The following is a 23,868-nucleotide window of genomic DNA, read 5'->3' as shown; positions in this document are numbered from 1 at the left end:
TTGGAAATGCGATAGGTGGAGGGAGGTCAAGGTGAGGGTGATAGGCCGGAGTGGGGTGGGGGCGGAGAGGTCAGGAAGAAGATTGCAGGTTAGGAAGGCGGTGCTGAGTTTGAGGGATTTGACTGAGACAAGGTGGGGGGAGAGGAAATGAGGAAACTGGAGAACTCAGATTTCTCCTTCCACCTATCGCATTTCCAACGCCCCTCCCCCAAGTCCCTCCTTCCTACCTTTTATCTTAGCCTGCTGGACACACTTTCCTCATTCCTGAAGAAGGGCTTATGCCCGAAACGTCGATTCTCCTGTTCCTTGGATGCTGCCTGACCTGCTGCGCTTTTCCAGCAACACATTTTCAGTTCTGATCTCCAGCATCTGCAGTCCTCACTTTCTCCATTTGGATATGAAGACCAGTATCTTAAATTCCCGGTTTACTGATCTCTTCAAGATATGTGAGATGGGTGTAAAGTGTCTTCAAGGAGATTTTGATAGGAGCTAAGGAAGGGTGTACTTGCCATAGGGGTGTACAAAGAAGATTCATCAGACTGATTGCTGGGCTGGCAGGGTATGAGCAATTGCAGCAGTCCTGCCTGTATTTTCTAGAGTTTGGAAAAATAAAAAGTGATCTTATTGAAATGTACAAAATTCTTAAAGACCTTGACAGGCTAGATCAAACTAGATATTTTCCCTGCCTAGTGAGTCTTGAACCAGGTAACACAGTCTCAGTATAACGGGGTAATCATTTAGGACTGAGATGAGGAATTTATTTGCTCAGTGGTAAATCTTTTGGTATTTTTACCCCACAGGACTGAGAGTTTAATCATTTGAGGTTCACGATAGATTGATAGAATTCTAGATATTGAAGACATTAAAGGGATATAGGACCGTATGGGAAAATAGTGTTCAGGTAGGAAATCAGCGGTGATCTAATTGATTGGCAGAGCAGGCTCTGGGGTCTGAATGACCTTCTCCTCCTGTTATTTCCTATGTTCTTTCATGTAGCAATTTCCTTTCAATAAATAATAATTATACGTGGATCTGAATGAGGCAGGTTAATGGATTGAATTAAGATTTCTTTTAGAACTTGGTACACTCAATATGATGCATTTACTAACTTTAGTTTCTCGCATCTTCAACAACTGGTATTTTTCCCTGTTATTACACACACCTGTCTATAATTGTATGAGGTGCTTTTTTTTTTGCACAGTTGTAGAAATAATTTGCACAACTATTATGCTTTGTTCAAACCAAGAGAGAACACTAGGTGATATTAAGTGAGTTAGTGACTTATGGGTTTTGATCTGTATGGCTGAAAAGGGTTTTTGCCTAATATTTTGAGTATTTCTGTAGCCATAGTGATTTATTTTAAAGCAGTGTTATAGACTGGATATAATAGGGTTTTGTTTGTATTGGAGCAGTTTAAGTGAACAAAGTAAATAATGTGTTAGGCTTTGAATAGGAGATTCCAGAAATCCTTTGTGTTTATCTTGGAAAGTAGGTTTTTGTTTTCAGTTTGGGACAGTTTGCAGAAGTTTAGGCTGATGCTGGATATACAAAACAGTTACTCCTGTCTTGAGATGTTGAAGACAATCAAGAAAGAGGTGAGATAATGACGAAAAGCATCTAAACCTCTTAACGTAGCCAGTGCCAATGAAACTGTTCTCTATCAAGATCCCTAGTAGGTGTCGTCAGGAGAGCATGAAATGAGCATTAGATTGAAATGGAATTACAAGATTTAATTATCAACTATTTGCTCCATATCTTGTTTTATTTCCGTAGATGGTCCACTGTCTTAAGTGGCATGATTTTTATGCAATTAATTTCCACAAAACTCTAGTAGTTTTGAGCTCATTATCTCAGATCAATAAAGTAGCTGAGTCTGTGGCATTGGAGTGCCTATGCGAAGTATTGATGGATTGCAAGGAACCATTTTTCATCTCTTATTCCATCAAGATCCTGACCTGATGTGTATTGTCATTCCGTTTCCCCTCAGTCAGAGCAAGGCGCTCAGACACAGAAGAGTTTTACTCCTTCATCTTTATTCCAGGCCCTGGAGGGAGAGCGAACGATCGCCCCATGTGCACAGAGACATGAGTTCACGGTCTTCTCTGGAATAGCAGTTTCTCAATGAACTATATAGTCATTTTACAGGGAGGCGCATCCAGATATGGCAACATACATATTAATTGGTTGATCGTTATAATCAACGAATATCAATAGCAGAAACCAAGCACTTTACTGTTATACAATGATTGTTCTTAACCTTGTTAACTGGATTCATACAATGGATATGTTTCCCCTTGTTAACTGACCCTGCATGCTGAATGCTTCCAAAATTGTCAAATGGCTCTACATAATGACTGCTTTTCTATCCTGTTAACCCATTATCCTTGACTCCAGCTCCCCATTGTTAACTGTAAGTTCTGATCTGATCTGAGTCATGCTCAGCTGATCCTCATCTTTCACAAAATTCAGAACTTAACTCGTTCCCTGCCTGCATATTCTCAGTACTGTGCTGAGAAGTGTCGTTCAGGATGAAATAACCACCTTTTAATGTACAGGAAAAGAAACATGGATGGGAAATCACTTTACAGTAGCAGAGAATTACGATCTAATAAGAGAAGAAGATGACTCTTTTTGGAGAGGGGAGTCTTGAACAAAGATACAAGTAAAAATGGCAATCAGTAGTACTTGTACTGTACTGATATAGTCTGCTATACTGTATTAGCTTAACATTATACAATGACGCATTTCTTCTGAGGCCTTTTCTCGTCTAATTGATGATTTGTAATCACAGTTAAAAACGGAATCTTTTGATTAAGAGCTTCCATCTCATGGAGGATGTTTCAGTCCAATTTGCATCCAAAATCCTACATTGAAATCTCAGCTCACATGTTGACATTTGCAACAAATTCTGCCACAGCAAGTGAGATCCATGACATTCTAAAATAATCAACAGCATTCTAAACAAAACAACCTAATAATTTTGCTATTTTAAAACTCAATTAATTCTATGTCCAATTTTTAAAAAAATTCCAAAATCAAAATTCTCATCTTCGGCAAACCACAAACTGTTCTTTCTTTGACTATACACTAGCTGTGTACTGCACTTCGTTGAAATTTACCAATTTGTGTTTGAGGTATAATGTTTACATCTGTGATGAAGTTGAAAAAAATCAGGATATGTTCCATGAGCTTAAACTTACCTTTTGTGAATTGCATTTTTCATACAAAATGCGAGTTGCAGTGTTAAGAACATTTTAGCTTTGTGCTGCTGAAATTGAATTTATAGTAACTGCAAATACCTCCGGCACCTATTTTATAGTTTTTACAACAGAGGTATTTTGTAATATGGGCAAAAGATTAACCACTTAAATGAGTTATTTGAAATCAACTAATTAAAAGTTATTCTAGCTTTGTGGTGGTAATCATATAACACTTTTTAACCTCTGTTTCAAATCCTCTCCTTGAATACAAATGACACTTTCCTTTCTATTTAACTCTGTCTCTTCCGCTTGCTGCTTATTAGTGGTGCATTAACATTTGCAGCACCTTTTGTAAGTGTTGAAATGTTTCAAAATACAACAGGTGAAATATTACTAATTTGCTTGGGAGATTTTTTATAAATTATAAAGATGATGTGAGATTGATTTTGAGGTAAGAAAATTAATTCAAATATTTAATTTTCAGGCCTTGAAGTTTATATTTTGGTTGAGCTATGAAGCGCATTTGGACTGAATGTCAGGTTTTCTTGAGATGCAATAACCTTCAGAGGACCTGAGATACAAACACACTGCAATAGAAATATAATGAGTGGCTTGGTGTTGTGGACTTTGCAAGAAATTCCCACGGTACAACAATAAACTACATGGTTGATCTGTGTAACCTTTGTAGAACTGCTGAGCAGTGCCTGCACAGTATTTCATTAACTCTCAGATTTTGATCATTCTGATTGCTTAATTGAAAAAGGTAGTTGCTTAACTTCACTTTATTTTTAGGCATAGATGGTGAGCAGCATGTTTTTGTGATCCAATATGTAACTAAATCCCTGGATGTACTTGTGGGATTATTTTATGAAAGTCCAGCAGCTGTTACTTTTTTTGCTATAATATGAATCAGGCAAAGAAGTAGTAGTACAATGAAATTACATCGAATGTAGGAAGTTAAGGGATGAGTTTATAGAGGTTTGTAAAATCATGAGGGGCATAAATAAGGTGAATAGCAAATGTCTTTTCCTTAGTGTAGGGAAGTTCAAACATAGAGGGCATATTTTTAAGGTGAGAGGAGAAAGATTTAGAAGGGATCTGAGGGGCAACTTTTTCACAGAGCGTGGTTCATATGTGGAATAATCTGCCAGAGAAAGTGGCACATGCAGGTACAGTTACAATACTTAAAAGACATTTGATAAGGTACATGAATAGGAAAGCTTTAGAGGAAAATGGGCAAAATGCAAGCAAGTGGGACTAGTTTGATTTGGGTAGCTTGGTTAGCATGGATGAGTTGGACTAAAGGGTCGGTTTTCTGTGGTGCATGCTGTATGGCTGACACTCAGCTGCATATGATTAGAGAAATATCCTTAGAATTGCTTTTTTAAAAAAGTTATAGATGTCAAATCGTCTGTGGTGTATATAATTCCTTTAATTTGTTCAGACTGGTTGCAAAGCTATTAACATTGTTGACTATAATTTAACTTTCATGATATTGTGTACGTGGTTAATTTTGATGGTGATTGGGATTGTGCATGGCCCTACTTAGTGATTCTAGGAGTGATCGCGGTGTTGTCCCTGCTGTGTTGATGTTTAGTGCGATTCACTTTTGGCACTGGTGCTTTGATAGTTACCTCATGTCAGTGAGATACTGCATGCTCAAGTAATGTGCTCATACTGAAGTCTGCTTTATTAGGTGAACATTTTTTTATTTACATTTTGTATCTGCCACAGTTCATGCATGTTGAACAATACTTGGAGGAAGGACTGAGCGTGGCAAGGCTGCACAATGTGTTTTGAGTAGGGGATTCATGTCCATCAGCAACAGTGTTTCAACAACAGCATTATTGATTGATTGAGCTGGTCAAGTGGCATTGCTGCTAGACTAGGTCTGCAGCAGGTGTTGAGGGAGTCTACCCAATAATGTGGAAAATTGCCCAAGTATGTACTATAGGCAAAAAGCGAGACAAATCCAGCCCGGCTAATTACCGCTCCATCAGTCTAACCTCGATCATGAGTAAAATGCTATAGAGTAGCACCTGCTTAGAAAAAGCCTGAAATCCAGTTTGGGTTCTGCCAGTGCCACTCTGTTCCTGACCTCATTGTAGCCTTGGTTTAAACATGGACAAAATAATTGAATTCCAGAGGTGAGGTGAGTCTGACAGACCTTGACTTCAAGGCCACATTCAATTGTGTGCATGTCAGGGGCCCTAGTAAAACTCAAATCAATGAGTATCGGGGGCAAACTCTCTGCTGTTTAGAATCATATCTTGTACGTAGGAAGATGACTGTGGTTGTTGGAGGACAGCCATCTCTGCTCCACGACATTTCTGCAGGAGTTTCTCAGGGTTGTGTCCGAGGCTCAGCCATCTTCAGCTGCTTCATCAATAACTTCCTTCCATTATAAGGTCAGAAATAAGGATGTCCGCTGATTGATTGCACAGCATTACCATTCATGGCTCTTCAGATACTGAAGCAGTCCACCTTCAAATACAAGAATTTCTGGACAATATCCACTTTTGGGCTGACAAGGGGCAACTAACATTTGCACCACACAACTGCCAGGCAGTGACCATCTCCAATAAGAGTGAATCTAACCACCACCACCACATCGAATCCCTCACTATCAGCATCCTTAATGTTACCATTGAGTTGAAATTCAACTGGATTTGCCACATAAACACACCATACTGCAGCCATTAACTAAACTCCTGACTCCCCTGTCCACAGTCTACTAGGTAGAAGTCAAAAGTATAATGGAATGCTCCCCACTTCCCTGGGTGAGTACATCTTCAACAACACTCCAGGAGCTTGATGCCATCTAGGATAAAACAACCCGTTTGGCACCACATCCTTTCATCACCAATGTTAAGTAGCAGCATTGTGTACTATTTGCAAGATGCACTGAAGAAATTAACCAAAGATCCTTAGATGGCATCTTTCAAATCCATGACCACTTCCATCCAGAAGACAAGGGCAACAGATACATGGGAGTACCACTACCTGCAAGTTCCCCTCCAACCCACAAATAAATAATATACAAATTTCTGTTTTTGTTGCTGATCTTAATGAAGACAGCAGTAGAGGGGTTGGGGACAGTTTGGTTGGTCCACGAGGTGGCACCAAGAATATGACAATTGGTCTCCAATAATGTGTACATTTAAACAGGCTTTGAGGTTTGACATTGTCCATAATCAAGCCTCCTTAAAATCAATCTACAAGAGAGACCCGGGTTCAATTCCCACTTCGGGCGACTGTCCGTGTGGAGTTTGCACATTCTCCCTGTGTCTGCTTGGGTTTCTTCCGGGTGTTCCGGTTTCCTCCCATGGGCCAAAGATGTGCAGGTTAGGTGAATTGGTCATACTAAATTGCCCATAGTGTTGGGCACATTAGTCAGGGGTAAGTGTAGGGGAATAGGTCTGGGGTGGGTTGCTGTTCTGAGGGTTAGTGTGCACATGTTGGGCTGAAGGGCCTGTTTCATTCTGTAGGAAATCTAATCTAATCTAATCTAAGAATCACTAACTTGTGCTCAAGAGCCAGAACCTTGATATTTCCCCACTTCTTCTTTAACCCAAAATCATCGAGACTAGCAAATCTAGTTGCTATATATCTTGACATTGGTTCACTCCACACGAAGTGAGACTGAACCTGATACTTTGTTTTATATGACTCGGTTACACATCATTTGGTGCAGCTACTCTTTTTAAACAGCCCAGGATGTTGTGTGGGAACTTAGATTTGTTGACTTATTGTTCAGTACCCTGGAGTGTACCAATGCTTCCTGACACCCAAGTTACATTTTTCCTATTGGAACCTATTCAACAACAATTTCAACTTTTTCACTTTAAGGAACAGATAACACCAATTTCCAACTGTATGCCAGGCAATGTTATACTTGACCAAATTTTTATAGACTCTGCATGTAGGAGCCAGTTTATAAATATTTCTACTGCTGCTCATTAGATTCATTTAGAAATTTAATCTGCATGGAAATGGAAAACCGCTGATCATTTTTACGCTTGTGTATATAACGGAAAATTGACACTTGACTGTTAGCACAACGGGCATAAACAATGGGGATAATTTAAATGTTTTTGTTTAGATCAGAAATGTTTCACAATGGAAAGGAAGGAGACTATGTTTGCTGTTTGGCAATTTTCTTAGAGCAGGGTATGCATTTATTTCAAATCTTGAATATAGAAGGCTTATACTAGCCTTTAAGAAAAGGGCAATAGTTTAACTGTAGATCAATTGCCTGATTTAATGTTGAGTAATAGGAGTTTTTAAAAAAAACATTCTGAACTTGGGTCTTTGATTTAATTGGATTTAGCAAGGATGGTGATGCCTTGCTTCTATTCCTAACTTTAGGCTACAAAGGTTGCATAGAAAGTGCTGATCCGAATTGCAATTCAGTAACTCCTACAAGAAAAATTACTGTTCATGGTCTGTGATGCCTTCCTCTGATAAGACAGCATTGGTTACAGCTTATCATGATTGTACCAATCTGTGGTGGTGAGGGGTAGACATTGAAAGCTAACCACTCACCAGTATTCCCCAAAGCATCATTTTATTTATTCATATTAAGACCAGAATATCAGAATTGTGGGTCTCAGCATGCTTGTCAGTTATTGCCTGTTGTGAATGCAACTGTGCAAAATTAAACTTTATGCTAGGGAATGCAAAAATTTCATATTTTAAATTTTGCTCATTGCCCACCCAGCATAATGAACCATTTAATTCCGATCCATGCTTTTGAAAGTATTGACGATACCTGTTACGGCTTTTACTGATGATTGGGAAGAGACTTTTTGGAGAAGGGGATTGGTTAGCTCATTGCTGGATGGCTGTTTTGTCATGCAGAGTAGTGCCAATAGCATGGATTCAAAGGGCTCTCCTTCTCAACCTCTCCCACACTTGAAGCAAGGTTAAATCACCACTAATCATATCTCCCTAATGAGAGAGCAGCCCTTTAACCTGAAAGTACTGTAGTGACTTTACCTTTTAATTGATTGGAGTTATATTTGCATTGGGAAATCTTTAATGTTCTCAGATGCCTTTATCATCTATACTGCAAAGGCATGATTAGCTCAGGTGCACCAGTCCTTTGTACTATCATAGAATCCCTATAGTATGGAAACGGGCCATTTTCCCGACCTTCTGAAGAGTAACCCACCAGACCCATTCCCCAACCCTGTTACCCTACACTTACAACTGACTAATGCATCTAATCTACACACCCCTGAATGCTATGAGCAATGTAGCATGGCCAATTCATCTGACTTGCACATCTTTGGCTTGTAGGAGGAAACTGGAGCACCCGGAGGAAACCCACATAGACACAGGGAGAATGTGCAAACTGCACACAGATGGTTACCCAAGGTGGGAATCGAACACGGGACCCTGGCACTGTGAGGCAGCAGTGCTAACCACTGAGCCGTCCTGTTGCCCTAATGCTGGGGTATTGTCAATGTCAATCTTCTTTTCTTCCCTGTAAAGTCAATTGTTCTTGAATATCATTTGGCACTAACAGAATTGACTTGATATCTGCATCCCAGGAATATCTGCAAAGGTTTATATATAATGGTCATCTTTATATTTTTGACTCATGACACTTGCAGGCATTATAGCCTTTTATTTTGCATATGCTGAGCTCCACCATGTTTGAGGTTAAGGATATCGTCCTCATAATGACCTCATTGTCCAGCATTGTACTTGTCCAGATATGGTAGGGTGTAATGATGGAAATGAGCACCAAGAGCTCCATGAATATTCCCATTCCATATTTTACGTGGTTCCTGAATTTGTTGTGGTCCAGTTCAAATATTTGCTTCGAGTCTCTGCCTTTTTTTGTAAGTCATTCGTTTATTTTTGTCCTTTTACTGTTTGTTCATGCCATCTCACATTTGCTTTGCCTAACTTTTTATCTGCTCATTGCCACCCACAAGCTTTGATTAGGTTTGGCTTTTGCATTGGTTTTCTGTTGCATATCAGAAAGTTCCCTGATCAATAGGCATTTGCTATTATATAAATGCAAATATTTAGGATTTGTGGAAGCAGTGAGGATAGGCAATAGTCTGTGAAGCATGTGGTAACCTTCTCTATCTCTTCAAGCTGCAGGGAGAAGCTTAATACTTAAATTTGAGCTAGCTTCGTTTTTCTCGATCCATATCAGATTTAATCTGTGTAGTGTACATTTGCTGTAAAATCATGTTTCACTCCATGTTGTCATGGAAATGGCAACTGTAAAACAGAGCAGGCACTCCAGATTTTTTTTATGGTAGCTTAAAATAGATCTCTGAATAACTAGTGGCAGCACGGTAGGTTGGGAAATTGCTGCTCTCCAGCTTCTCATGAATATCAGAACTGTATTACATTTTTTTACAATACTATCCTTGCCATTAGTAAATTGGCAATTGATATTCAATATTTGTCAGTTAACTTTTTTATGTCTTTGCCTGTTTTCAGTCAGTAAAAATGATTCAGAAACAAACTTTACAAATGTTTGTATTTATTATTTTACATATACAAAATGTTCAGTCCGGAACTTATTTGCCGAAGAAACTGGCTTTGTTCTGAATTTCAAACTTTGTGCTGTTAATAGTGTAGAAAAGCAAGGTTGTTTTGCTAGTTGAGATAATATCTGTTTTTGTGCAATACAGCCCAAGAGAATCCACAGTTTGATGCCTGTTGTTTGCAGATAACTGTTCTGAAACTTCGAGGGACTGAGATTTATGTTGGCATTTGGGTTCAGTGAAGAAAAGTGGCATGGATTCAATAAGAAGTGAAGGTTAGAACAGGATTTAACTTGCCAATTCTCGGGCTAAAGGCTGGCAAGGTCAAGTAATGGGCTAGACTAAGGGAATAAGTATTTTGAGACATTTCAGCCCAACTTGTCCTTTAAAAATTCAGCAATGCATCATTTTGATAACTGTCCACTGATTTCAGTTGGAGGTTGCTTACCTGTGGATGGCAAGTGAGGACAGCATTGGATTTATCTATGTGATGGATGTTGAATTGCATGCAAAATCCCCCAATTGGGTTTGCTTATGAAGACTGACCTCTTGGGAAGTTACTGGAGGTTGGTTGGTGTTTTTGTTTCTAACTTACCCAGCATGATTTTGTGTCTTCAAGAAGTGAAGAGATCCTTGTGAAAGGAGAAAAATCTGTCCATTAAATTGAATCAGAAGTTTATCTGCAAATATGTTTTTCTTGTAATTTTGCATAAACCTGGCAGTAGGTTTAAGTCAACTCCCAATCAGGGATACAAATATTGAAAGATCTGAAATTTGTTGATAGTTTGAATCTCATTGATAAATGCTAGCAAGTCTTCGGCAGTGCTAAAGCCATTTTTGATTACAGCATTATACTAGATAATATATGACAGAGGGTTCTTTTGAGGTGGAGCTGCATGGAAGCCACTTTCTTTGAGACCACCAGTCCTTACAAAGACCTTTCTGAGATCAATTTTGAGGCTAGCTGCTCGCTAGCAGATTCTGGAGCCCATGTAAGGAAGGGAAAATTAACTGATGGTTTTGAAGAGTTTTTTTTTCAAAACCAAAATGAGACAGATTTGTGCATGGTCAGCTTATCTCAAAACTTGGATATAATTTTCTGAAAAATGCTTTCCCAATAGAGTCAGGGGAAAATGTAGAATTTTAGGATGTGATAAAGCTGCATGGAGTTTGTGTCAATCATTAATGCACAGCCCATCGTTTCATATGTAAATCCTTAATATTCTTAATTATTCTATTATTTTTGCCAATACTTGTTACAAAAATTTAAATTCTTTTTATTTTTGTTTTTTTTCCAATGGGCTTGCAAACAAAATTCAACCCCAAGTTATGATTTTTATTTAACGTCATCTAGATACAGTCCTGGAAAATAAATTGGTTTGTCTTTTTTTTCTTTTTACCAGCTTCAATAAATCCGTTGCCATTAGTCTGAAGCACTGGGCACAGACAAACAAATGTAATCTGCCCCCTTCAAAGAAAATTGTAAGGAACATGGGGATTCTCGTAGACTGAATAACTCCGCTAATGTAAGCCACATTCTTGAAAAGATTAAGCATTTTGTCTCTATAGTTTTCCCTTTTCAGACAGTTTAAAAAACACTTCTCCACTTATTTTCTTTTCTCTCTACCCTTATTTCATTGCTGATACCCCGTTCCCCAGAAATCTTTGAGGTGAAGTTTTGTTGCTGTTATCAGTGTTATAAATCATTTTGGTAATTTGTAGTTCAGATCAAGTACAAGTTGACTGTAGCCTTCTTTCACAATGTCTTGTTTTTATCAAGAGTTCCTAAGTTAGATACAGAAGCGTTTATTCTTCAGCAATTGAGCGAAACTGCAGCATAGCCAAAAGAATGGGCTTAACAGTAGTTAAAAGCTATGTGGTTAGTTAGAGATTCTATGGTTGGGGAAGATTGAATCGTTCAAGTCGTTTCAAGGAGATAGCCAGGCTTGAAATAGTTACATGCAATTACAAATATGACTTTTAATGTTCAGAAACAAGACTTGCCAAACCAAATTCTTGTGTTTTTGTGGAGTTTAGTGTGTTTTGGTCCTCCCATCTTTCCTTTCTGTTGGAGCGTTCAACTTTAAAACTCAAGTTTGGTGTTTCCTGTTCTGTTCTTGGCCAAAGGTTCCTTGCAGTTTTGTGTGATGCCTTGAAATAAGAGAGTAACATCTTTCATACCATCTTTCCAGTTTCTCTTGAGCATTATTTGAAACTTAAAATCATTACATTTATAGTTCAGAAAGCACTACAGAACTTTTATAAGTTTTGTTTTGTTAGCTGAACTTCAAACTAAGTTCTGCAAACTATTTGTTCTGCATTCTCCCAGCATTGCTAGTAATGAGAATTAGACAATTGGTACAAGTCTGAGATCTCACCTGTCATCCCATGGAAACTAAATACATTGATTCAAGTGAAGTGGGATGAACTTGATTAATATCTTTTCTAAAATATTTTCTCACCTCCTTGGAGGTTTCAGTAGTAAATTATTTCTAGTGGGTCTGTCAAAAAAAAACACATTATGTAAAAGTAAATTGTACAGTGTTACCAGGATTATTGTTGTGTTCTTTTTGCTGACTTCACAAAATGGCAAAGTACTCTGCTGAACAAGTAATAGTATAGGTATAATCTGGTCTTTCATCTGTAAAGTCTTCCACAGCAAATGTCAATTTGAACACAAATATTACTACTTTGCTAACTCAGTTGGTAAAGACAGTCTGTGAATATTCTATAAAGAGCAAAAGATCTTCGATTAGATTGCTGCTTTGTGCTATTAACAAATTTTCATTGAGAAAGCTTTGAAGGTACATATGTTGCAGTGCTTGGAAGGGAAAACTGCTCAGTGGCTTGTAGAAATTTATGGATGCAGATGTGATGAGGATCAGATTTGGCAAAGATGAGCCTGTCCTCCCAGACAGGGGCATGTGCATGCACATGCAGAGAGAGAAAGAGAGAGAGACTATTTTTTTCTCTCTCTTTTTTTTCTCTCTCTTTTTTTCTCTCTCAACAGTTTGCTAATGATTATTATCTTGATTTGCTGATTAATGTCTTGAATTGGGTATTAAGGCATAGCTGGCATCTGTGCTTCAGTGATCAGGTAATTGGTGTCTTTATAGAAAGGATTAAAAGGTACAACTGTTCTAAATAACACTGATAATTTGAAATATTTTGTTTTAAAGGAATTTGGACTATGTTAAATTTTAAATTACATGATAGCAGATAGGTTGGTGCTTGCAAAAGGAAAATCACAGATGCAGTGTTTATTTCAGGGTAATTATTAGAATGCTGGTACGGTCAAATGCTTCTTTTGTATTTGTCTTTTTTACATATGAAAAAAGAGAAACTAACATGGTCATTCTAACAGATGAGAGACTTAACAACCAATTAAAGTATTTTTCAATGTATAATTTCAGTTACATCACACTAAACGTTTGCTATAAATTCTGTCTTACAATTGTGTACTCCACAACCACCTGATGAAGGAGCAGCGCTCCGAAAGCTAGTGCTTCTAATTAAACCTGTTGGACGATAACCTGGTGTTGTATGATTTTTGTCTTTTTTGCATTAATTGTTATGTGGTTTAGATCGCAGAAGGAATGTCAGAGTTCAAAATTCAGTGTGATGATGGACATATTTGCCATGGAAAGTTCACAACTGGGCTGTGAAAAATTAAAGATGGTGGCAAAAAAAATGAAGAATTCCCCCCCCCCCCGCCATACATTATATCTGAATGGTTGCATGTGGGAAAACAATGCACTGGTTTGATTAGAGGAACAGCAATGTGAGAGTGTAAGTCACTATGTATATAAAGATATTTGTATGAATAAAGTAGATGATTGTAATTAAAAAATGAGTGAGAGAGAATCTGAGTGCCACATTCAGTCACAGATTCTGTCTCTCCCATGTTTGCTGTTCCAGCTCCTATAATCACAGTTTTCTTGCCTTCTGCTCTTGCTGATCCTCGGAGACAGAATCTTTGACTGCAGGAACAGCAAATGTGAAGGGAGAGAAACTATCATTGGAGGTTGAGGAACAATTATCCTGGATGATGACTCCCAACGCATTTGAAATCTGTTGGGACCAGGAGGCTGAGGATGAGGGTGGGGGAGAAGAAGCAGATAAAGGTAGAGTGATTAGTGGCATTAATGTGTTGAAGGCCATTAGCCAGCAGAGAGGTTGATGGCCTTTTCTGGCTTTTGCTTTTTCTAATGTTCATTTCCAAAAAGCAGTGTTTTTTTCTCCAAGTTAAAATCAGAGGCCCACCTTTCTATAGAGTGTTGCATTTGTTTGCTGCAGGTACATAATTCTATTCGGAGACATGACAGACTGAAAACTACCTTCTACCTGGTATTGAAGGCTCTGAAAGCAACTGTGGAGTTACATTTAAAGGCATAAAGCTATCCAAAATGAAGTTTAAAACTCATGTAATCTAAAGTAGACGTCTAAGCACTTATCTGATCCTTCATTACCAGTTGAACTTTGAAAAGGGGAATAAATGTCTTCCAAATGTCATGCATTTTTAAGAATGGGAATTGAACATATGACAGTATTTCTGAAACTTTATAACAAAGTTACACTGAGGGAAATTTGTTTAGATGAAATTAAAATAAATACAAAATACTGCATGAATGTGCAGAGAACTAAGTGTAACTAGAATATATTAACTCCCATCTGCTGACCTGAGATTAGTTAATTTATCCACATATTAATTTTTGAACTTAATGTTAAATTATAGAATACTCAGTTGGATTGCTTTAGTGCTGTAATTTATCAAAACATGCTAATTGCCTCTGCATAATTTTTTGAATCAGTTAAGTTGATGTTGAGATTTTGGAAGAAATATCAAGTAGTAATCAACTAATTTGAAGGCTAATTGAGGCTTCAGGTAGCTGTTGAAACTGCTGTGTAAAGTTTCTGTTGAGTAGGTGCATTACTCCAGCAGCGTTGATGGCAAGGTTATAAGGTTATACTTTGTTACGTTAACATGAACAACCTTAGCTTTTTAATGTCTAACATTTTCGTTCCGTGGCCATATTAGCCTTGTCAAATACTTGCTTCACCACCACAGAAGTATGTCCACACTTATGGTGTGGAAACAGGCCATTCGGCCCAACAAGTCCACACCAACCCGCCGAAGTGCAACCCACCCATACCCCTACATTTACCCCTTCACCGAACACTATGGGCAATTTAGCATGGCCAATTCACCTGGCCTGCACATCTTTGGACTGTGGGAGGAAACCCGGACACCCGGAGGAAACCCATGCAGACATGGGGAGAATGTGCAAACTCCACACAGTCGGTCACCTGAGGTGGGAATTGAACCCGGGTCTCTGGCGCTGTGAGGCAGCAGTGCTAACCAGTGAGACAGCAGTGCTAACCACTGTGCCACCGTGCCGCCCATAGGTTGATTCAAAGTGAGGCCTTGAACAAAGAAACACACCTCCTTTTATGCTGATCGGTTGGTCATGCCTGCAGATGCTCTGGCAAGTCCCTCACAGTCACATGCCACTCAAGATAACCCTCACTCCCTCACAGTCGCATGTTACTCCCTGTACAATGGTAGGATGAGATCATCCTCTGAGATAATGCCCTAGTCCTGGGGAATTGTTATGCAGATGATTTCCTGACTTATTTATTCCCTAAGATAATGCAGGTGCGACATACCTCTGGCCAGAAAGCATTTCTGGATGGAAGAGATTGAATTACTATTTAACTTGACAATAGCAGGGCAGTAATAGCAAATGGCGGTCGAGTGTAAATTATAATGGATAGTCATCCGCATTCTTCATGATTGTCATCCCTGTCCAAAGACAGTGCAGTTTAACCCTTTAATATTGCATTAATGACCAGAGAGATATTCCCATTTGATCTTTTAATATTACAAAAGAACTGAAAATGTTCTTTAGTTTTGGAGTAGGAGATCTTGCAGCGCATTCCCAAATATTTTGTTTCAAAAAATGCTGGTGAGATTGTAACAGCACTTCTAAGTGATAGCAATGCTTTTGTTTTATAACATTTATGGACTTTTCTAACACATTCCATAATGTGCATCAGAAAATGGTTTGTATTCCTTGGCTGATTTAACTTGGGTGTGGAAGAATATGCAGTCCCAGAATTGATCTGGAAACAATTTTTGGAAATGTAATTTGATTGGCTGTGCAATATTTTACTCATTTTGTTAGAAATTGGAAACTGGTATATGAACTGAAGCTTGTTACATATTTGGAATGGTAAACTCCTAACCTGTTTATATTTTAAACTCTAAAGGGGTACCTCTGCAATTGCTGAAAAGGGAATGCTGCAAATCCACTAAGTTGGAGTATGTGCAAATGTTGTAACATTAATATTAACAGACCATTGACATTTATGGATGAGAAATCAGTGTTAAATCAATGGCAGAATTTTTTCATAAAAATCAAAGTTGTTTTGCGTGGCTTTTTTTTAAATTGATATACTTGCTATTTTCTTTCTAAACCTTAAATCATGATGAGTTGGCTGAATAGAAGAAGTTACATCTGATTAGAAGGAATAAATGTAATAATGAAGTATTTGAGATTGAGTGGGAGTTGATGAAATTCACCTAGCCATCTGTGTTTGTGAGTTGAGTCATGCAATTTAGCAAAAATTAGAATATAACCCTAATATCTGTGTTAAATTGCAAGCCTCTAGTTTTGAAAATATAAATGTATCTTTGGTTAGTGATTTCTTTAACGTTCCATTTTTGTGTGTGTGGAATCAAATTAAATTCTAGGCAAAATATCAAATGACAATTATTTAAGACCTGTATAACCAAGAGTTAATCTGGACCACATTATGCAGGAACTATTTGTGTCATGGAAAATGGCTGTGCTCCATATAATCTTCCTCTTAAGCTTGCAGTTTGTTGCTGCTGTGCGGAGTGACGGAGGATACTGTTGATATAAACTTAGAATTTTTAAAGTAGCTTTTATTTTATTTTGTTCCTGTTTTAGAAATGTATTGCTGTAGCTTTGCAGCTTTCCGTGGTTTATGACCAAACTGAAACTAGGAGTACTGCTTTGGAGATGTTGCTCATCTTAAAAAAAAGTGAAGAAAAGCTGTGGATCAAATTTCCCATGGGAGGGGTGCTCGCTCACTACTGGGTAATCACCACTGTGATTGCAAATGATGTGAGAGATTCTCTGGGCATAAGTCTGCCTAGTACCCATCAGCGTATCAGGCTGGTCTCAAATTCATTTACTGTGGTGACTAATTCTATTCACCCGCGACCTGTTTGTGGTTTATTTTTTAAAAGATGCCTGATTGTTCTTGGGCTAAAAGATGCTGTGCTTATTTTCAAATATTAAATTCCCTGTTTTCTGTTTGGCTGTGCATTTTATGTTGGAATTTTTTTTAATGCTGCGGTTTGCTCCATCACCAAAAAATGTACACAGTTCTGCCGTTTCACTGCAAAAGTCATTCCGTGAGGCTTGGAGCCAGCATTTTTATTTTAATTTTGGGCAGAAATCCAAATTCTTTTGAATAGTGCGGGTTGAAAAGGCTTTTGGTTAATCAGAATAGTGCAGTAATCTCACTGCAGCCTCTGCAATTTGATAACTGCAAATGTTATTAAAGTACATCTCTATGACCCTTACTGTTGTCAAAACCTCTGTGAAATTCACAGCAACGCACAAATTCAAAGCTGATTTATGCAGTTTAAATTAACCCAAGAAATCTTTATCTCTTGGCTCGTTAGCTGTAAACTACAAATTAGAGATTCCACTTCAGCCTTTTTCATTGCCAGATTTGTTGATTTGCATAAATTTTACTTTGATTCCTGGAATAGTTGGGACCTCAGTGACAGACCATACTTGAAAATAAACGATGCACCAATCATCGAAATACAACAATTTGTATCAAGGGAATATATGTCCCAATGTGTTAAAAGTCCAAAGATGTGCAGGTTAGGTGAACTGGCCATGCTAAATTTCCCATCGTGCTCAGGGATGTATAGGTTGGGTGCATTAGTCAGGGGAAATATAGGGTAGGGGAATAGGTCTCGGTGGCTTACTCTTCAGAGGGTTGGTGGACTTGTTGGGCTCAATCGCCTGTTTCTATACTGTAGGGATTCTATGAATTAAATGTAGATGATTAGTGAGAATTTAACAATTAGGATTATCTAAAAGGTCAACATTAAGGTGTTCCTATGCAGACAATGACATTGAGCCAAATATAGATTTTTGTGCTTGACTTGTTGGGAACATCACAATTCTGATCACCTGTCTAACGAGGTTAGTTTGCTGTGGCTTATGTTGGTATGTGGGGATACTGGAAACTGTTGTTTCCAGAAACTTCAAACCACATTCTTCTTCAGTTTGAGTATCTAATTTGTTTGTACACCTTTTGGTTAATGTAACTTACACTCAAATGTAAAATTATTGCCACATGTTTCCTTATCTGATTGTTTTTCTTTAAGATTTCTGTTGCGCCTAATTTTGATGGTGGAATGTAAGGTTGACTGGTTGACAAATTGATAAATAATCAAATGTTTAACTAATCTAGTGTGGAATGATCTCTTATCCCCTTTGCTGTATTTGGATGGTGGGGGGAGAGAGAGAAATGGCTCTTTACTTGAGCGTATGTGGAATTTGGTACAAAAGTTAATGAATTAATGACACAAATACTGTTAATAAGTACATTCATATAGCCATTGCAGAGACATGCATATAGGAGATCAAAGCTGGTAATTAAATATTTAGGCAAATGTGACTGTTGAAGGGACAGGCAGAAAGGGAAGGGTAGCATTGTTGGTATGGGATGGAATACGTATGACAGGAAGAAATGATCTTAATTGGAAGATGTAGAATCTGAACAGGTGATAGTTTAAAAAAAATGAAGATGACTCTGGTAAGACTAGTCTATAGGCCTCCTAGTAGCTGCACAGTAGGACAGAAATTAAGTCAGGAGGTAATGAAGTAACAAGGTTAATACATTAATCGTGGATTTTAATCTTTGTATAGATTGGGAGAATCAAATTGGCAGAGGAAGAATTCATAGTCTATTTGTGATGGTTTCCTGGAACAATGTGTTGTGAATCCAACCAGTGTTCAGGCTATTTTAGAGCATAGAACAATACAGCACAGTACAGGCCCTTTGGCCATCTGTTGCGCCAACCTGTGAAACTGATCTGAAGCCCATCAAACCTTCACTATTAGATTATCATTCATATAGTTATCCAATGACCATTTAAATGCCCTTCAAGTTGGCGAGTCTACGACTGTTGCAGGCAGGGCATTCCACGCCCTTACTACTCTTTGAGTAAAGCACTTACCTCTGACAAAAGTCCTATATCTATCACCTCTCAATTTATAGCTATGTCCCTACGTGCTAGCCATCACCATCTGAGGAAAAAGACTCTCACTGTCCACCCTATCTAACCCTCTGATCATCTTGTATGCCTCTATTAAGTCACCTCTTAAGTAACCTTCTCTCTAACGAAAACAGCCTCTTATCAGCCTTTCCTGATAAGACCTTCCTTCTATACCAGACAACGTCCTGGTAAATCTCCTCTGCACACTTTCCAATTCTTCCACGTCCTTTCTATAAGGTAGCGACCAGAACTGTATGCAATACTCTTAAGTGCTGCTGCACCAGAGTTGTGTACAGCTGCAACATGACCTCATGGCACCAAAATTCAATCACTCTACTAATAAAAGCTAACACATTGTATGCTGCCTTAACAACCCTATCAACCTGGGTAGCAACTTTCAGGGATCTATGCACGTGGACACCAAGATCTCTCTCCTTATCCACACTACCAAGAATCTTACTATTAGTCCAGTACTCTGTATTCCTGTTATTCCTTCTAAAGTGAATCACCTCACACTTTTCTGCATTAAACTCTATTTGCTACCTCTCAGCCCAGCTCTGCAGCTTATCTATGTCCCTCTGGAGTCTGCAACATCCTTCTGCACTGTCCACAACTCCATTGACTTTAGTGTCATCTGCAAAAATACTAACCCATCCTTCGATGCCCTCATCCAGGTCATTTATAAAAATGAAAAACTGCAGTGGCCTCAAAACTGATCTTTGTGGTACACCACTAGTAACTGAACTCCAGGATGAATATTTCCCACCCTCTGATCCAAACTGCTAAATCTTCCTCAGTCCCAAGCCTCCGTATTTTTTGCAATAGCCTACTGTGGGGAACTTCATCAAAAGCTTTACTGAAATCCATATACATGACATCAACCACTTTGCCCTCATCCATCTGGTTGGTCACCTTCTCAAAGAACTCAATTAGGTTTGTATGGCATGACCTACCCTTCACAAAACCATGTTGACTATCCCTAATCAACTTATTTCTCTCTAGATGATTATAAATCCTCTCTCTTATAATCCTTTCCAACACTTTACCCACAACCGAAGTAAGGCTCACAGGTCTATAATTATCAGGGTTGTCTCTACTCTTCTTCTTGAACAAGGGGGCAACATTTGCTATCTTCCAGTCTTCTGGCATTCTTCCTGTAGACAATGATATAAAGATCAAAACCAAAGGTTGTTCAATCTCCTCCCTAGCTTTGCAGAAAATCTTAGGATAAATCCCATCTGGCCCAGGGGACTTATCTATTTTTAAACTTTCCAGAATTGCTAACACCACCTCCTTATGAGCTTCAGCCCCATCTAGTCTCATAGCCTGTATTTCAGTATTGTTAAAATTGTCTTTTTCCTGCGTGCGTACTGACAAAAAATATTCATTTAGTGCCTCTCCTATCTCTTTTGACTCCAAGCACAACTTCCCACTACTGTCCTTGACAGGCTCTAATCTTACTCTAGTCATTCTTTTATTCCTGACATAGCTGTAGAAAGATTTAGGATTCTCCTTGATCCTACCTGCCAAAGTCTTCTCATGTCCCTCCTGGCTTTTCTTAGCTCTCTCTTTAGGTCTTTCCTGGCTTCCAAAGTTTCCTTGCTCGACCTCTTCCTCCCTGCCTGACAGGTACCTACTTATCAAGGACACGCAGTAGCTGTTCCTTGAACAAGCTCCACAGTTCAATTGTGCCCATCCCCTGTAGTTTCCTTTCCTATCCTAGACATCCTTAATCTTGCCTAATCACATCAGAATTGCCTTTTACCCCAGCTATAACTCTTGCCCTACTTTTCCATCGCTAAAGTAAATGAAACCGAATTGTGGTCACTATCGCCAAAATGCTCACCTACTTCCACACTTAACACCTGGCCAGGTTTATTAACCAGTACCAAATCCAATGTGGCCTCACCTCCTGTTGGCCTGTCTGCATACTGTGTCAGGAAATACTCCTGCACACATTGGACAAAAACTGACCCATCTCAGGTACTCGAACTATAGAGTTTCCAGTCAATATTAGGAAAGTTAAAGACCCCATGAAAACTACCCTGTTATTTTTCCTCTGATCCAGAATCATCTTTGCAATCCTTTCCTCTACATCTCCGGAACCTTTCAAAGGCCTATAGAAAACTCCCAACAAGGTGACCTCTCCTTTCCTGATTCTAACCTCAGTCCATACTACATCAGTGGACGAGTCCTCATCAAACATCCTTTCTGCCACTGTCCTTGACTAACAAGGTCACACCTCCCCCTCTTTTACCACCTTCCCTATTCTTACTGAAACATCTTAACCCTGGAACCTGCAACAACCATTCCTGTCCCTGCTCTATCCATGTCTCCGAAACGGCCACAACATGGAAGTCCCAGATACCAACACAAGTTTACCCACCTTATTCTGGATGTTCCTGGCATTGAATTAGACACACTTCAAACCACCTTCCTGCCTGCCAGTACATCCTGCGACCTTGAAACCTTATTCATGACCTTATTCTCAACCTCCAGCACACTGGACCATAATTCCGGTTCCCATCCCCCTGCTGAATTAGTTTAAATCCTCCCGAAGAGCATTAGCAAACACCTCCTTCCCCGTCCACCCCCCCAGGATATTGATACCCCTCTGGTTCAGGTGAAGGCCATCCTGTTTGTAGACGTCCAAAATCCCAGATTGACAATAGACAATAGGTGCAGGAGTAGGCCATTCTGCCCTTTGAGTCTGCACCACCATTCAATATGATTACGGCTGGTCGTCCTTAATCAGTATCCTGTTCCTGCCTTATCTCCATAACCCTTGATTCCACTATCCTTGAGAACTCTATCCAACTCTTTCTTAAATGAATCCAGAGACTGGGCCTCCACTGCCCTCTGGGGCCAATTATTCAGGTATCTGAATCCCTCCCTCCGGCACCAACCCTGCAGCCACATGTTCCACTGCTCGCTCTCTCTCGCGCTCTCTCTCTCGCGCTCTCTCTCTCGCGCTCTCTCTCTCGCGCTCTCTCTCTCTCTCTCTCGCGCTCTCTCTCTCTCTCTCGCGCTCTCTCTCTCTCTCTCGCGCTCTCTCACACTCACACACACACACACACACACACACACAATCTAAAACTGTATGTAGAGGTACCTCAATTGTCCGAAGAACACGGGTGGACAGTTTTTTGTTCGGTTAATCGAATTCCAGATAGCATAGTTTAGCTGAGCATTGGGATCTTGCCAGTAATCCAATATTCATATAATTGAGGTTCCTCTGTACTTGTTATTGAGGGGAACAACCATAGTGGATCCCTGTACTGTCTGCCTGTTCCCTTTCCGTCCCCTGATTGTAACCCATCTTTTTTCCTGTACCTGAAGTGTGCCAATCTCCCTGTAACTTCTCTCAGTTACCCCCTTCAGTCTCCCGAATGATCCGCAGTTCATCCAGCTCCAGTTCCCTAACACTGTCTCGGAGGAGCTGTAGTTGAGTGCACTTCCCACAGATGAAGTTAGCAGGGACATTAGTGGTGATCATTGCCTCCCACATTCTACAGGAGGAGCATTCAACTGTCCTAACATCCATTCCCACAGTTTGGAATTCCCAAAGAGAATATTGGGGGAGAAAAGAACTAGTAACCTTACAAAATTGTTGCGCACAACCTTTTTTTTGGGTTAGAAGAGGAGGATGTGTAGAAGACGCTACACAAGTAGTGTTTTTGGTGAAGCACCCACCCAAATATATAACCTTGGTTACTCTGCCTATTCACGAGGTAAGTATTTTATAGAATTTACTTACCTTCCCGGCAGCTCCCTAGTCCTTGCTGTCATCGCTTCCGCTGCAAAAATGGATCTAGTGATGTGTAATGAGGCAGGTTTAATAACTGATATCAGAGTAAAAGATTTCTTCAGAAGCAGTGATCATAACGTGTTAGAATTTGGTATTAAGCTTGGGTTGTGTGCTAAACTTAAGTAAGGCAGTTACAAAGGAATGATGGCTGAGCTGGCTGGAGTGGATTAGGAAGGGAGTTTAACAACAAAGACTGTTGAGGAACAACAGTAGACGTTCAAGAAACTACTGCATGGTTCAGAACAAAGACATATCCCATCGAGGATGAAGTATTTTAGGAAGGTGATAAGGCATCCCTGGTTATTCAGTAAAGTTCAATTAAAGGGAAAAAAAATGCAATTTGGCAAAGATAAGTGCTAAGCCAGAGAATTGGGAAAGATTTCTTTTGAAAACACCAAAAGATGACCAAAACGTAATAGAGGTGATAATAACTTTGAAGGTAATCTTGCAAGTTATATTATGATGGATGGCAAAAGCTTCCTTAAATATATAAAAAGGGGGAGAGAAGCTAAAGTGAGCATCGCTCCTTTCCTTTCACCCTGACAGGAATATACTTTCTCTGGACACTTGTTATCTAGCTGGAAGTTTTTGTTGCAAACGTTTCGTCCCCTGGCTAGGCGACATCATCAGTGCTTGGGAGTCTCCTGCGAAGCGCTTCTTTGATGTTTCCTCCGGTGTTTATAGTGGTCTGTCCCTGCCGCTTCCGGTTGTCAGTTTCAGCTGTCCGCTGTAGTGGTTGGTATATTGGGTCCAGGTCGATGTGTTTGTTGATGGAGTTTGTGGATGAATGCCATGCCTCTAGGAATTCCCTGGCTGTTCTCTGTCTGGCTTGCCCTATGATAGTAGTGTTGTCCCAGTCGAATTTATGTTGCTTGTTGTCTGCGTGTGTAGCTACTAAGGATAGCTGGTCGTGTCGTTTCGTGGCTAGTTGATATTCATGTATGCGGATTGCTAGCTGTCTTCCTGTTTGTCCTATAGAGTGTTTTGTGCAGTCCTTGCATGGTATATTGTACACTA

The 23,868-nt window shown here is 39.3% G+C and overlaps 1 long non-coding RNA gene across 2 annotated transcripts in view; it reads left to right on the top strand.

Moving 5' to 3' along the window:
* Positions 1-23,868, top strand: part of LOC122540904 — an 84,032-nt gene that overhangs the window by 25,900 nt on the left and 34,264 nt on the right. For both annotated transcript variants that reach the window (XR_006309453.1, XR_006309454.1), the window contains exon 2: positions 11,116-11,238. This is a non-coding gene — a long non-coding RNA (uncharacterized LOC122540904). The remainder of the gene's footprint in view (positions 1-11,115; positions 11,239-23,868) is intronic.

This window comes from Chiloscyllium plagiosum, chromosome 36, assembly GCF_004010195.1.
Source record: "Chiloscyllium plagiosum isolate BGI_BamShark_2017 chromosome 36, ASM401019v2, whole genome shotgun sequence".
Lineage (NCBI taxonomy): Eukaryota > Metazoa > Chordata > Chondrichthyes > Orectolobiformes > Hemiscylliidae > Chiloscyllium > Chiloscyllium plagiosum.
Note: the sequence above shows the minus strand (reverse complement) of the source record. Positions and strands in the feature narration are given on the sequence as shown.